The sequence below is a fragment of the Kogia breviceps genome, chromosome X (assembly GCF_026419965.1).
Source record: "Kogia breviceps isolate mKogBre1 chromosome X, mKogBre1 haplotype 1, whole genome shotgun sequence".
NCBI lineage: Eukaryota > Metazoa > Chordata > Mammalia > Artiodactyla > Physeteridae > Kogia > Kogia breviceps.
In genome coordinates, this window is record NC_081330.1 from 78,848,746 (window position 1) to 78,863,383 (window position 14,638).

The 14,638-nt window shown below is 39.5% G+C and overlaps 1 protein-coding gene across 5 annotated transcripts in view; it reads right to left on the bottom strand.

Annotated features, from left to right (window-relative positions):
• ZC3H12B (zinc finger CCCH-type containing 12B) overlaps positions 1-14,638 on the bottom strand; it is a 689,142-nt gene that overhangs the window by 168,217 nt on the left and 506,287 nt on the right. The window contains exon 4 of one of the 5 annotated variants that reach the window (XM_067023459.1): positions 9,023-9,106. The exons of the other annotated variants lie outside the window; for them this stretch is intronic. The gene's annotated coding sequence lies outside the window, so the exon portion shown is untranslated. The remainder of the gene's footprint in view (positions 1-9,022; positions 9,107-14,638) is intronic. 5 annotated transcript variants of the gene reach the window in all.

Below are 14,638 nucleotides of genomic sequence, written 5' to 3' on the forward strand. Positions count from 1 at the left end.
GACCCCTAGGCTGGGAAGCCTGACAAAGGGGCTCAGAACTTTCACTCCAGTGGGACAGCTTCTGTGGTATAATTGCTTTCCAGTTTGTGGGTCACCCACCCGTTGGGTGTGTGATTTGATTTTATTGCAGTTGTGCCCCTCCTACCATCTTGTTTTGGCTTCTTCTTTGTCTTTGGATGTTGGATATCTTTTCTGGTAAGTTCCAGTTTTTTTTTTTTTTTTGGTGATTGTTCAACAGTTAGTTGTGATTCATGTGTTATCGTAAGAAAGAGTGTGTGCACGTCCTTCTATTCCACCATCTTGAGCTCAGCTTATTTTTAGTTTTTCTTTTTTAAAGGAACCTCCATACTGTTCTGCATAGTGTCTGTACTAATTTACACTCCCAACAAGAGCATAGGAGAGTTCACTTTTCTCCACACCCTCTCCAGCATTTATTGTTTGTAGACTTTGCTGATGGCCATTCTGACTAGTGTGAGGTGATATCTCATTGTAGTTTTGATTTGCATTTCTCTAATAAACAGCAATGTTGAGCATCTTTTCATGTACCCCTTGGCCATCTGTATGTTTTCTTTAGAGAAATATCTATTTAGGTCTTCTGCCCATTTTTGATTTTTTGTTTGTTTGTTTTTTGGATATTGAGCCACATGAGCTGTCTGTAAATTTTGGAGACTAATCCCTTGTTGGTTGCATCATTTCCAAATCTTTTCTCCCATTCTGTGGGTTGTCTTTTCATTTTATTTGTGGTTTCCTTTGCCGTGCAAAAGCTTTTGAGTTTAATTAGGTCCCATTTGATTATTTTTGTTTTTATTTCCATTATTCTGGGAGATAGATCAAAAAAGATATTTCTGCGATTTATATCAAAGGCTGTTCTGCCTGTATTTTCCTGTAAGAATTTTATAGTATCCAGTCTTAAATTTAGGCCTTTAATCCATTTTGAGTTTATTTTTGTGTATGGTGTTAAAGAATGTTCTAATTTCATTTTTTACATGTACCTGTCTAGTTTTCTTAGCACCATTTATTGAAGAGACTGTCTTTTTTTCCATTGTATAGTCTTGCCTCCATTGTTGTAGATTAATTGACCATAGGTCTTGGGTCTATTTCTTGGCTTTCTATCCTGTTCCATTGATCTATATTTCTGTTTTTGTGCCAGTACCATACTGTTTTGATGGCTGTAGCTTTGTCTGAAATCAGGGAGCCTGATCCCTCCAGCTCGTTTTTCTTTTTCAAGAATGCTTTTTCCATTTGAGACCTTTTTTGTTTTGATACAAATTTTCAGATTTTTTTCTCCAGTTCTGTGAAAAATGCCATTGGTAGTTTCATAGGAATTGCATTGAATCTGTAGATTGCCTTGGGTAGCATAGTCATTTTAACAGTATTGATTCTTCCCATCCAAGAACATGGTATATCTTTCTATCTGTTTGCATTGTGTTTGATTTCTTTCATCAACATCTTATAGTCTTCAGAGCACAGGTCTTTTGTCTCCTTAGGCATTTTTATTCCTAGGTATTTTCCTCTTTTTGATGTGATGGTAAATGGGACTGTTTCTTGAATTTCTCTTTCTGATCTTTTGTCATTAGTGTATAGGAATGCAACAGATTTCTGTTTATTAATTTTGTATCCTGTAATTTCACCAAATTCATTGATGAGCTCTAGTACTTTTCTGGGAGCATCTTTAGGATTTTCGATGTATTGTATCATGTCATCTGCAAACAGTGACAGTTTTACTTCTTCTTTTCCCATTTGGATAACTTTTGATTATTTTTCTTGTCTGACTGCCGTGGTTAGGAATATGTTGTGTAAGAGTGGCAAAAGTGGACATCCTTGTCTTGTTCCTCATCTTAGAGGTAATGTTTTCACCATTTCACCATTGAATATGATGTTAGCTGTAGGTTTGTCATAGATGGCCTTTATTATGTTGAGGTATGTCTCTTCTATGCCCACTTTCTGGAGAGATTTTATCATAAACTGGTGTTGGATTTTGTCAAAAGCTTTTTCTACATCTATTGAGATGATCACATGGTTTTATTCTTCAGTTTGTTGATGTGGTGTATTATGCTGACTGATTTGCGGGTATTAAAAAATCCTTGCATCCCTGGGATAACCCCCACTTGATCATGGGGTATGATCCTTTTAATGTATTGCTGGATTCGGATTGCTAGAATTTTGTTGAGGATTTTTGCATCTATGTTCATCAGTTATATTGGCCTGTCATTTTCTTCTTCTTCTTCTTTTTTTTTTTTTTGAGGTGTCTTTGTCTGGTTTTGGTATCAGGGTGATTTTTTTCCTCATAGAATGAGCTTGGGGGTATTCCTCCGTCTCAAATTTTTTGGAAAAGTTTCAGAAGAATAAGTCTTAATTCTTCTAAATGTTTGGTAGATTTCACCTGTGAAGCCATCTCGTTCTGGCCTTTTGTTTGTTGGGAGTTTTAAAATCACAGTTTCAATTTCAGTACTTGTGATTGGTCTATTTATATTTTCTATTTCTACCTTGTTCAGTCTTGGGAGATTGTACTTTTCCAGGAATTTGTCCATTTCTTCCATGTTCTCCATTTTATTGGCATATAGTTGCTTGTAGTAGTCTCTTATGAGCCTTTGTATTCCTGTGCTGTCCATTGTAACTACTGCCTTTTCATTTCTAATTTTATTGATTTGAACCCTCTCCCTTTTTCTTGATGAGTCTTGCTAAAGGTTTATCAATTTTGTTTATCTTTTCAAAGTAGCATCTTTTAGTTTCATTTATCTTTTCTATTGTTTTTTGGTCTCTATGCCATTTATCTGCTCTAATCTTTATTTCTTTCCATCTGCTAACTTTGTGTTTTGTTTGTTTTCTTTCTCTAGTTGCTTTAGGTGTATGGATAGGTTGTTTATTTGAGATTTTTCTTGTTCATTGAAGTAAGATTGTATTGATATGAACTTTCCTCTTAGAACTGGTTTTGTTTAATCCCTTAGGTTTTGAATCAACGTGCTTTCATTTTCATTTGTCTCTAGGAATTTTTTTGATTTCCATTTTGATTTCTTCTCTGATCCATTGGTTGTTTAGCCTCCACATGTTTGCGCTTTTACAGTTTGTGTGTGTGTGTGTATGTGTGTGTGTGTGTGTAGTTGATTTCTAATCTCATAGCATTGTGGTCAGAAAAGATACTTGATATGATTTCAATTTCTTTATATTTACCGAGTCTTGCTTTGTGAGGCCAACATGTGATCAATCCTGGAGAATGTTTCATGTGTACTTGAGAAGAAAGTGTATTCTGCTGCTTTTGGATATAATAAATATCAGTTTAGTCCATCTGGTCTAATGTGTAATTTCAGGCCTGTGTTTCCTCATTGATTTTCTGTCTGGATGATTTGTCCCTTGATGAAAGTGGAGTGTTAACGTCCTCCACTATTATTGTGTTACTGTCGATTTCTCCCTTTGTGGCTGTTAGTATTTGACTTATATATTGAGGTGCTCCTATGTTGGGTTCATATATATTTACAACTGTTATATTTCATTCTTGGATTGTTCCCTTGATCATTGTGCAGTGTCCTTCTTTGGCTTTTGTAGCATTCTTTATTTTAAAGTCTATTTTGTCTGATATGAATATTTCTACTCCAGCTTTCTTTTGATTTCCTTTTGCATGGAATAACTTCTTCTATCCCCTCACTTTCAGTCTGTATGTGTCACTAGATCTGAAGTGGGTCTCTTTTATACAGTATATATATGGGTCTTGTTTTTGTATTCATTCAGTCAGTCTATGTCTTTTGGTTGAAGTATATAATCCATTTATGTTTAAGGTAATTATTGATATGTATGGTCATATTGCCATTTTGTTAATTGTTTTTGATTTGTTATTATAGGTGTTTTTCTTCCCTTCTGCTTTTGCTCTCTTCTCTTTTGATTTGATGACTAATTTTGGTGTTATGTTTGGATTATTTTTTCCTTTTTTTTGCGTGTATTTATTGTAGATTTTTGTTTGGCGGTTATCATGAAGTTTTGATATAGCAGTCTATAGATAAAGAAGATTGTTTTAAGTTGCTGGTTTCTTAATTTCAAATGAATTTCCAATATCCTGCATTTGTGTTCTTATGATTGGTGGTTTTGATATCATATTTATGTGCAGACAGTTTCCTACCTTTACTGTATGTTTGTCTTTGCTGGTGAGCTTTCAATTTATAATTTTTCTCTTTCTAATTGTGGGTCTTTCTTTTTCACTTAGAGAAGTTCCTTTAGTATTTGTTGCAAAGCTGGTCTGGTGCTGTTGAATTCTCTTAGCTTTTGCTTGTCTGTAAAGCTTTTGATTTCTCCATTGAATCTGAATGAGAGCCTTGCAGGATGCAGTGTTCTAGGTGTAGGCTTTTCCCTTTCAACACTTTAAATATATCATGCCATTACCTTCTGGCCTGCAGATTTTCCACTGAGAAATCAGCTTATAACCTTATGGGAGTTCCCTTGTATGTTATTTGTTGCTTTTTCCTTGTTGGTTTTAGAAATTATTTTTTGTCTTTAACTTTTGTCAGTTTGATTGCTATGTGTTTTGGTGTGTTCCTCCTTGGATTTATCTTGCCTGGGACACTCTGCACTTCTTGGACTTGGATGACTGTGTCCTTTCCCATGTTAGGGACGTTTTCAGCTATTATCTCTTCAAATATTTTCACAGGTCCTTTGTCTCTTTTCCTTCTGGGACCCTTCTAATGCAAATGTTGGTGTGTTTAATGTTGTCCCAGAAGTCTCTTAGAGTGTCTTCATTTCTTTTCATTCTTTTCTTTATTCTGTTCCATGGCAGCAATTTCCACCATCCATTCTTCTGCCTCAGTTACTCTGCTATTGATTCCTTCTAGTGCATTTTTAATTTCAGTTATTTTATTGTTCAACTCTGTTTTTTCTTCTGGGTCTTTGTTAAGCATTTCTTGCATCTTGTCGATCCTTGCCTCCATTCTTTTTCTAAGATCCTGGATCATCTTAACTCTCAGTATTTGGAATTCTTTTTCCAGAAGGTTGTCTATTTCCACTTCATTTAGTTGTTCTTCTGGGGTTTTATCTTGTTCCTTCATTTGAGACATATTCCTCTGCCATCTCATTCTGTCTATCTTTCTGTGATTACAGTTTCTATTCTGCAGGTTGCAGGATTGTAGTTCTTCTTGCTTCAGCTGTCTGCTATCTGATGGATGAGGCTGTCTATGAGGCTTTTGCCAGCTTCCTGATGGGTGGGACTCCACTGGTGTAAGGATCTGTGTTTTTCCCTCTGGTGAGCAGGGCTGTGCTCAAGTAAATTTTAAGCAGACTGTCTGCTGATAGGTAGGGTTATGTTCCCACTCTGTTGGTTGTTTGGCCTGAGGCATCCCAGCACTGAGCCTGTTGGGTGGTGGCTTTTGGTTGCCTCATTCCAATGAGCACTTCCAGAACTGCTGCTGTCATATCTTTGTCCTCACCGTGAGGCACAGTTTCCCCCCCACCTCCACAGGATACCCACCCAAACTAGCACATAGGTCTGTCTCTGTCTCTTATGAGATCACTGCTTTTTTCCCCTGGGTTTCTGGGTGCACAGGACCTTGTGTGTGCCCTCCAAGAGTGGAGTTTCTGTTTCCCCTGGTCCTGTGGATTTCCTGTCATCAAACCCCACTGGCTTTCAAAACTGTATTCTCTAGGGGCTCCTCCTCCTGTTGCCAGTTCCTCAGGTTGGGAAAACTGATGTGGGCCTCAGGACTTTCACTCCTGTGGGTCAGTTACTCTCCAGTCCATGGATCGTCCACCCAGCAGTTATCAGATTTGATCTTATCTCTATTACACCCCTCCTACCATCTCATGTCTTCTTCTTTGTCTTTGTCTGTAGGGTATCTTTTTTTGGTAGGTTCCAGCATTTTTCTGTCAATGGTTGTTCAGCAGTTAGTTGTGATTTTGGTGTTTCCATTAGAAGGGGTGAGCCCACATCCTTCTACTCTGTCATCTTGATCTCAAGTCCTATGTGTTCTTCAGTATCACCTAGTCTGCTGTTATTCTTTCTAGTGCACTTTTCATTTCAGTTATTGTATTCTTCCATTCTGACTGGTTCTTTTTATATTTTCTCATTCCTTGTTAATTTTCTCACTGTGTTCATCTATTATTTTCCCAAATTCAGTTGGCATTCATATTACTAATACTTTGAATTCTTTATATGGTAAATTGTTTATTTCTGTTTCAATAGTTGTATGTTCAGTGGTTTTCTCTTGCTCTTTCAATTGAGACAAATTCCTCTGTCTTCTCATTTTGCTTATCTTCCTCAGTGTCTATGAAATTGGGTGAAACAGTTACCTACTGTGGTCTTGAAGGAGTGTCCTTATGTGGGAACATCCTTACATAGTCTGTGTTTGCCTAATGGCTTTGATGGGAGAGCTGAGCTTGAAATGGAAACAGTTCATGTCTTTCCTCAGGGTGTGCTGTTAGCTATCACCTTGGTAGGAGGTGGGGCTGGAGATGAAGTTTCTAAGGCCAGAGCCAGGTGTGAGCTGGGGCTTTCCCTCTGCTCACTGGCTGTCTCTGCTCTATTGTGGGTGGGGTCAGGTCCAAAGTTGCTGGAGCAGAAGCCCAATGGGTCAGGTCCAAGATGGGTCTCTTTAAGTTTGTGTTCCCCCCCTGCAGGACTGGTACCCTAACACCAGAGGGGAGCAGTACTGGAATAAGAGGGGCTGGTGTGAACACTGTGTGGGTCAGGGTGTTAGCTGTGGTTATTTTTCACAGAGATTGAAGCTGCTTCTCATTTACTGCTTGTGTAAGCACCATCAATGGCTGCCACTGTCCTGCTAGATCCCACTTTAGCTCTGAACCTCCTTTGTCCCTTGCAAAGGATCTCTCCCCTTGACCTCTTCTGCTCTCACTTTGGTATGGAGTTGGGTCATAGAGCAGGTGGGCCTTCTGTGTGCTCTCCATATGGGGTGGGGCAGGGACTGTGGTGGTCCAGCCATAGAGATAGGGGCTGGGCTGCATGTGATGCACTGCCTCGGTAAGCACCAGTAATGCCTGCACCCATCCTACTCAAAGGCCACTTTGAGTCTGAGCCACCTGTCTGACTCACAGTGAAGCTCTCTCCTCAGCCATGTCGACCCTTGCCCCAGTGTAGAGCTGTGTTAGAAAGCAAGTGGGGCTGGAGTGTTCTTTTGACTCAAACTGGGGTGTGGGCCAGGGTGCTCACAGCCAGCCACTAGTGCAGTCTCAATCCACCCCCTCTGCCCTCCTTTATGATCAAGCAAGCATATGTGCACTCCTCAAGACTGGAGTCCAGGCTTCCCACAGCTCTCCTGTTAGTCCCACTGGCCCTCCAACCAGACAAGGGGGGGGCTTATCTTCTATGTGTGGTACCCCATGGCTGGGGTGCCCAATATTTGGCTCAAACCGCTCACTCCCCACGGCTGATCTCCACTTATGTAATCCCTTTTCCTCTGGGAACATTCCTAGGGGCACAGGTCAGAATCTGATGACATCTCATCCCTTCTTACCTGATTCCATGTGGATCTTTCTTACAGCTTTTATTGTACAGGAGTCTTTGTATCAGACTCCAATTAGTTTTCTGTGAGAATTGTTCTCACATGTAGATGTAATTTTGATGTGTTTGTGTGTAGGGGGTGAGTTCCATGTACTCCTACTCTGCCATCTTCATCTCCTCCTTGCCACAATGAAATATTACTTCATATTCACCAGGATGACAATAATAATAATAATAATAATTTAAAAATAAGTGTTGGCGAGGATGTGGAGAAATTGGGACCCTCAATACTTTGCTGTTGAGACATAAAACAGCCTAGACACTATGGAAAACAATTTGGCAGTTTCTAAAACAATTAAACATAGACTTATTAATTAAAACTATAACCTTATAGTTACCATCATAGGTATATAATCAAAAGAACTGAACACAGGTACTCAAACAAGTGCATTTAACACGTATTGTTGCAACATTATTCACAATAACCAAAAGATGAAAACAACCAAAATGTTAATCAAAGGATGAATGAATAAACCAATGAATATTATTCAGTCCTAAAAAGAATGAAGTATTAATACATGCTACAACATGGATGAAACTCAAAACATTATGCTAAGGGATAGAAGCCAGATACATTGTGTTACCCTATGTAAATGAAACATTCAGAATATACAGGAGATATTCAGTATAGATAAATCCATAGAAACAGAACACAGATTGATATTTACCAGGGGCTAAGGGCAAAGGGGAAATGGAGAAACCACTTGATGTGTAAGGGGTTTTACCTTGGAGGGATGGAAATGTTTTTCAACTAGATAGAAATGGTTGTGCAATGTTGTTAGGGCCCTAAATGTCACTGAATTGTTCAACTTTAAAATGGTTTCAGAGAGTGATCAAGAAGTCTGAGAGCGATCAAGATGTCTGAGGAGTAGGATGTGGGGCTCACCTCCCACAAATACATCAATAACACATCTAAATGTGGAATGATTCTCACAGAACATTTTCTGAAGGCTGGCAGAAGACCTCAGATTTCTGAAAGAGCAAGAAAATCTGCATGTAATCTGGTAGGACAAAAGAAAAAAGAAAAACAAAGAGAAAGGAAACAAGATGGGACATGCACCCCTGGGAGGGAGCTGTCAAAGAAGAAAGGTTTCTAAACATTGGGAAATCCCCTCACTGGTGGGGAGATAAATAAGAACAGTGGGGGAGCTTCAGAGCCTCAGAGGAGAGTGCAACAATTGGTTTGCGAAAGGCAAAAGGAAGAGAGACCTACATAGATGGTCAGTACCACCACCCTGTGCTGCTCAGCCTGAGATGCCTCCTCTGCTGGTGTGGGCAGGGTCTGGGTGCTGAAGCTCAGGCTTCAGAGGTCAGACCCAGGGAAAGGACTGGGCTTGGCTGCACAGAGACAGCCTGAAGTGGTTGGAGTGTGGTGCAGCTGTAACCGAGTGTGTATGTGGAAGAAGCCTAGGTCCAACAGAGGGACAAGGTACAATTGTCAGAGGGAGTGCAAGGGGAGGGGTGGGACCTACATAGGAGCTTCCTTCTGAACATGCACATACTCTGAGGTAACAGGACACCACTTACATGAGCTCTGGGGATGGGCATGAGGTGCTGTCATCACAGGCTCCAAAGGTGTGCATGGACCATTTCAGATGTGTGTTGAGAGACCTGCAAGCAGATGACAATCACTGCCCTCATTGGCTCAGGCCTTAGGTGTGTGTGCAGGGCTCTGCATCTACACACCCCCATCAAAGGGATAACAGTCAGTACATGCTGAGGAAAGAGGCAGCAGGCATCCAGACTAAAAGCAGCCCTTGTGTGAAAAATATTAAACCCACACAAGTTATGCAGGGATTCTCCTGCATGTAAATAATCTTCCAAGAATCCAGTAGATAAATCTTTCTCCTAACCTCACATAGTAAGAGAAACACAAGTAAAATGAAGAAGCAGAGGAGCCACTCTCAGTTAAAAGACCAAGAGAATTCCCCTGAAGGAAAAACAATGAAACAGACCTCTTTAGTCTGATAGACACCAAGTTCAAAAAGAAGGTAATGAAAATACCAAAGAAACTAAGAAAGATTATTTACAGAAGTGCAGATTACTATAAAAAGTAACTAGAAACTATATGGAGGAGCCAGGAAGAATTAGAAAATTCATTTGCTGAGACGAAAGCTGAGCTAAAGGCAATGATTAGCTGAATGAATAATGAAGAAGACTGAATAAGTAATCTGGAAGATAGAATAAGTGAAATCACCCAATCAGAAGAGCAGAAAGAAAGTCAAATTTTAAAAAAATGAAAGCAGTATAAGAGAACTGTGGGGTAATATTAAGCTTGCCAATCTACACATAATAGGGATTCCAGAAGGAGAAGAAAGAAAATAAGATAAAAAATGTATTTGAAGAAATTATGGCTGAAAACTTCCCAAACCTAAAGAAGAAAACAGATATGCAGGTACAGGAACCACAGAAGCTCCCAAACAAGATGAACCCAAACAGACCTACACCAAGACATATTATAATAAAAATGGCAAAAGTTAAGAGGATTGTAAAGGAAGCAAGAGAAGAAAAATAAAGAGTTAATTAAAAAGGAATCCCCATAAGGCTATGAGCTGATTTCTCTACAGAAACGTTGCAGAGCAGAAGGGAGTGGCAAAATATATTCAAAGTCTTGAAAGGGAATAATCTGCAACTTAGAATACTCTACCCAGCATGGTTATCATTTAGAATACAAGGAGAGGTAAAGAATTTTAAAATTATTTTTTATTAAGGTATAGATGTTTAACAATGTCATGTTAGTTTCTACTGTACAGCAAAGTGGAGTTCCCTGTGCTATACAGCAGGTTCTCATTAGTTATCTATTTTACACATATTAGTGTATATATGTTGATTCCAATCTCCCAATTCATCCTACCCTTTCTCTCCCCCTTTGGTGTCCATATGTTTGTTCTCTAAGTCTGTGTTCCAGAATTTTTCAGACAAGCAGAAACTAAAAGAATACAGCAATTCTAAACCTATCCTTAAGGAAATACTGAAAGTTCTTCTCTAAATAGAAAAGAAGCAAGAATCTATAAGAAAGAGAAAATCACAATTGGATAGTAAATCACTTAAATAAGCCAGTACACAGATTTAAAATATTCTTTAAATACTATGAAAGTGATGGTAACCACAATGAACAGCAAAAGGATGAACAGGAAGATGTAAAAGGGGACATCAGAATCATAAAATGTGGGGGAGGAGAGAAAGAAAATGTAGATTTCTTTCCCTAGAATGTGTTTGAGCCTATATGACTACCAGTCCAAGGCAATTAGATATAGGAAGGGGTTAACATACTTGAAAAACAGGGTAACCACAAATCAAAAACATACAATAGATGCACAAATACCAAAAAGAAGAGAACATAAGCATAATTCAAAAGGAAATCATCAAACCACAAAAAGAAAAACAAAAAGAAAAAGAAAGGGACAAAGAAGAAATATAAAATCAATGGGAGGGCTTCCCTGGTGGCGCAGTGGTTGAGAGTCCGCCTGCTGATGCAGGGGACGCGGGTTCGTGCCCTGGTCCGGGAGGATCCCACATGCCGCGGAGTGGCTGGGCCCGTGAGCCATGGCCGCTGGGCCTGCGCATCCGGAGCCTGTGCTCCGCGGCGGGAGAGGCCACAACAGTGAGAGGCCCGCATACCGCAAAAAAAAAAAAAAAAAAAAAAAAAAAAAAAGCAATGGGAAAACAAGGTTTAAAATGACAATAAATACATATGCATCAGTAATTACCTTAAATGTCAATGGACTAAATGCTCCAATCAAAAGACACAGAGGGCCAGATTGGATAAACAAACAAGAGCCTACAGTAAGCTGCCTACTACAGATCCACTTTAGGGCAAAGGACAGACATACACCGAAAGTGAGGGAATGAAAAAAGATATTTCATGATAAGAGAAATCATAAGAAAGCAGGGATCACAATACTCATATCAGACAAAATAGACTTTAAAACAAAGGCAATAAAGAATGATAAAGAAGGACATATACAGTGATAAAAGGATCACTACAAGAAGAGGATTTTCAACTCATCAACATATATGTACCAAATAGAGGAGCACCTAATACATAAAACAAATACTAGCAAACACAAAGAGAGAAACTGACAGGAACAAAATATAGTAGGAGACTGTAACAGCCCACTCAAATGGACAGATCTTCTAGATAGAAAATCTGTAATAAAGCAACAGAGATCCCAAATGATACTATAGGACAGTTAGACTTAATTGGAATTTCAGGACATTACATTCAAAAAAAAAACAAACGAATACACATTCTTTTCAACTGCACATGGAACATTCTTTAGGATTGACCACATATTAAGGCATAGAACAAGTCTCAACAAATTTAAGAGTATAGGAGTTATTTCAAACATATTCTCTGACCACAACAGCATGAAACTAGAAGTCAACCACAGAAAAAGAAATGAGAAAAAAACACAAACGATTACATGAAGATTAAAAAACATGCTACTAAAAAACACCAATGGGTCAATGAGGAAATAAATCAAAAAGGAAATTAAAAAATACATTGAGACAAATGACAATGAAAATGTAACCATAAAAAATCTATGGGATGTAGCAAAAGTAGTTATTAGAGGGAAGGTCATAGTGATATAGTCCTCCCACAAAAAAAAAAAAAATAAAGGAAAAATCTCAAATAAACAACCTATACTCCCACCTAAAAAAAACTAGAAAAAAAAAGGACAAACAAAATTTAAAGTCAGCAGATTGAAGGAAATAATAAAGATCAGAAAAGAAATAAAATAGAGACTAAAAAGTAAAAAGAAAAAAAATAATAAAACCAAGAGCTGGTTCTTTGAAAGTGTAAACAATATAGATAAACCTTTGGCTAGGCTCCCCAAGAAGAAAAGAGAGAGAACCCAAGAAAACAAAATAAAGAATAAAGAGTAGAAATCTCAACTGATACTCCAGAAATACAAAAAACCATAAGAGCATGCTATGAACAAGAGTCCGCCTGCCGATGCAGGGGACACGGGCTTGTGCCCTGGTCCAGGAAGATCCCACATGCCACGGAGCGGCTTGGCCCGTGAGCCATGGCTGCTGAGTCTGCGCATCCGTAGCCTGTGCTCCACAACGGGAGAGGCCACAACAGTGAGAGGCCCACGTACCGCAAAAAAACAAAACAAAACAAAACAAAAAAAAAACTGAATCAAGAAGAAATAGATAATTTAAACAGACTGATCACTAGAAATGAAATAGAATATGAAGTATAAAAAAAAATTCCTACAAACAGAAGTCCAGGACCAGATGGCTTCACAGGCAAATTCTAACAAACATACAAAGAGGAACTTTTACTGATCCTTCTCAAAATCTTCAAAAAGACTGAAGAGAAGGGAACACTCCCAAAGACATTCTATGAAGCCACCATCACTCTGATACCAAAACCAAAGATACCACCAAAAAAGAAAATTACAGGTCAATATCTATGATACATATAGATGCATAAATACTCAATGAAATATTAGCAAACCAAATCCAAGATCACATTAAAAAGATCATACACCATGACCAGATGGGATTCATCTCAAGTTTACAAGCATAGTTCAAAATATGCAAATTGATGTGATATGCCACATCAGTAAAAAAAGAGACAAAAACCACATGATCATCTCAATAGATGCAGAAAAAACATTTGGCAAAATTCATCCTCCATTCATGATAAAAACTCTCACCAAGTGGGTATAGAGGGAACATATCTCAACATAATAAAAGCTATATATGACAAACCCACAGCCAATATAGTATTCAATGGGGAAAAGTTGAAATCCTTTTGGCTAAAATCTGGAAAAAGACAAGGATAACCACTCTCACCACTTCTATTCAACATAGTATTTGAAGTCCTAGCCACAACAATCAATAAAAAGGAATAAAAAGTATCCAAATTGGAATGGCAGAGGTAAAATTGTCATTATATGGAGATGACATGATACTATATATAGAAAACCCTAAAGACACCACACATAAACTACTAGAACTGGAAAATGAATTCAGCAAGGTAGCAGGATATAAGATTAACATACAGAAATTGGTTGCATTTCCTTACACTAACAATGAAATAGTAGAAAGGGAATGTAAAAAAACAATACCTTTTAAAGTTACACCAAAGAGGGGGGAGAGAGAAGATGGCAGAAGAGTAAGACACGGAGATCACCTTCCTCCCTACAGATACATCAGAAATACATCGACACGTGGAACTGCTCCTATAGAACACTCACTGAACGCTGGCAGAAGACCTCAGACGTTCCAAAAGGCAAGAAACTCCCTACATACCATGGTAGGGCAAAAGAAAAAAGAATAAACAGAGACTAAAGAATAGGGATGGGACCTGCACAAGTGGAAGGGAGCTGTGAAGGAGGAAAGGTTCCCACACACTAGAAGCCCCTTCAGGGGCAAAAACTGCAGTTGGCAGAGGGGGAAGCTTCGGAGCCACAGAAGAGAGCACAATAATAGGGTGAGGAGGGCAAAGCAGAGAGATCCCCACAGACGATTGGTGCTGACCAGAACTCACAAGCCCGAGAGACTTGTCTGCTCACCCGCCAGGAAGGGCAGGGACTGGGAGCTGAGGCTCTGGCTTCAGTTGGAAGCCGGGAGAGGACTGGGGATGGCTGCGTAAACACAGACTGAAGGCGTTAGTGTACCATGGCTAGACGGGAGGGAGTCCAAGAGAAGTCTGGAGTTGCTGAAGAGGCAAGACACCTTTTCTTCTCTCTTTGCTTCCTGGGGTGTGAGGAGAGGGGACTAAGTGTGCTGCTTAAAGGAGCTCCAGAAATGGGCGTGGAGCTGCCGAAAAGACAAGAGACTTTTTCTTGCCTCTTTGATTCCTGGTGTGAGAAGAGAGGGGATTAAACACATGGCATAAAGGAGCTCCAGAAATGGGCGCGAGCCGTGGCTATCAGAGTGGACACCAGAGATGGGCATGAGATGCTAAGGCTGCTGCTGCCACCACCAAGAAGCCTGTGTGAGCACAGGTCACTCTCCACACCTCCACACCCAGGAGCCTGTGCAGCCCGCCACTGCCAGGGTCCCAGGATCCAGGTACAACTTCCCCGAGAGAATGCATGGCATGCCTCAGGCTGGTGCAACGTCTTCCTGGCCTCTGCCACTGCAGGCTCACTCCGCATCCATACCACTCCTTCCTGCTGG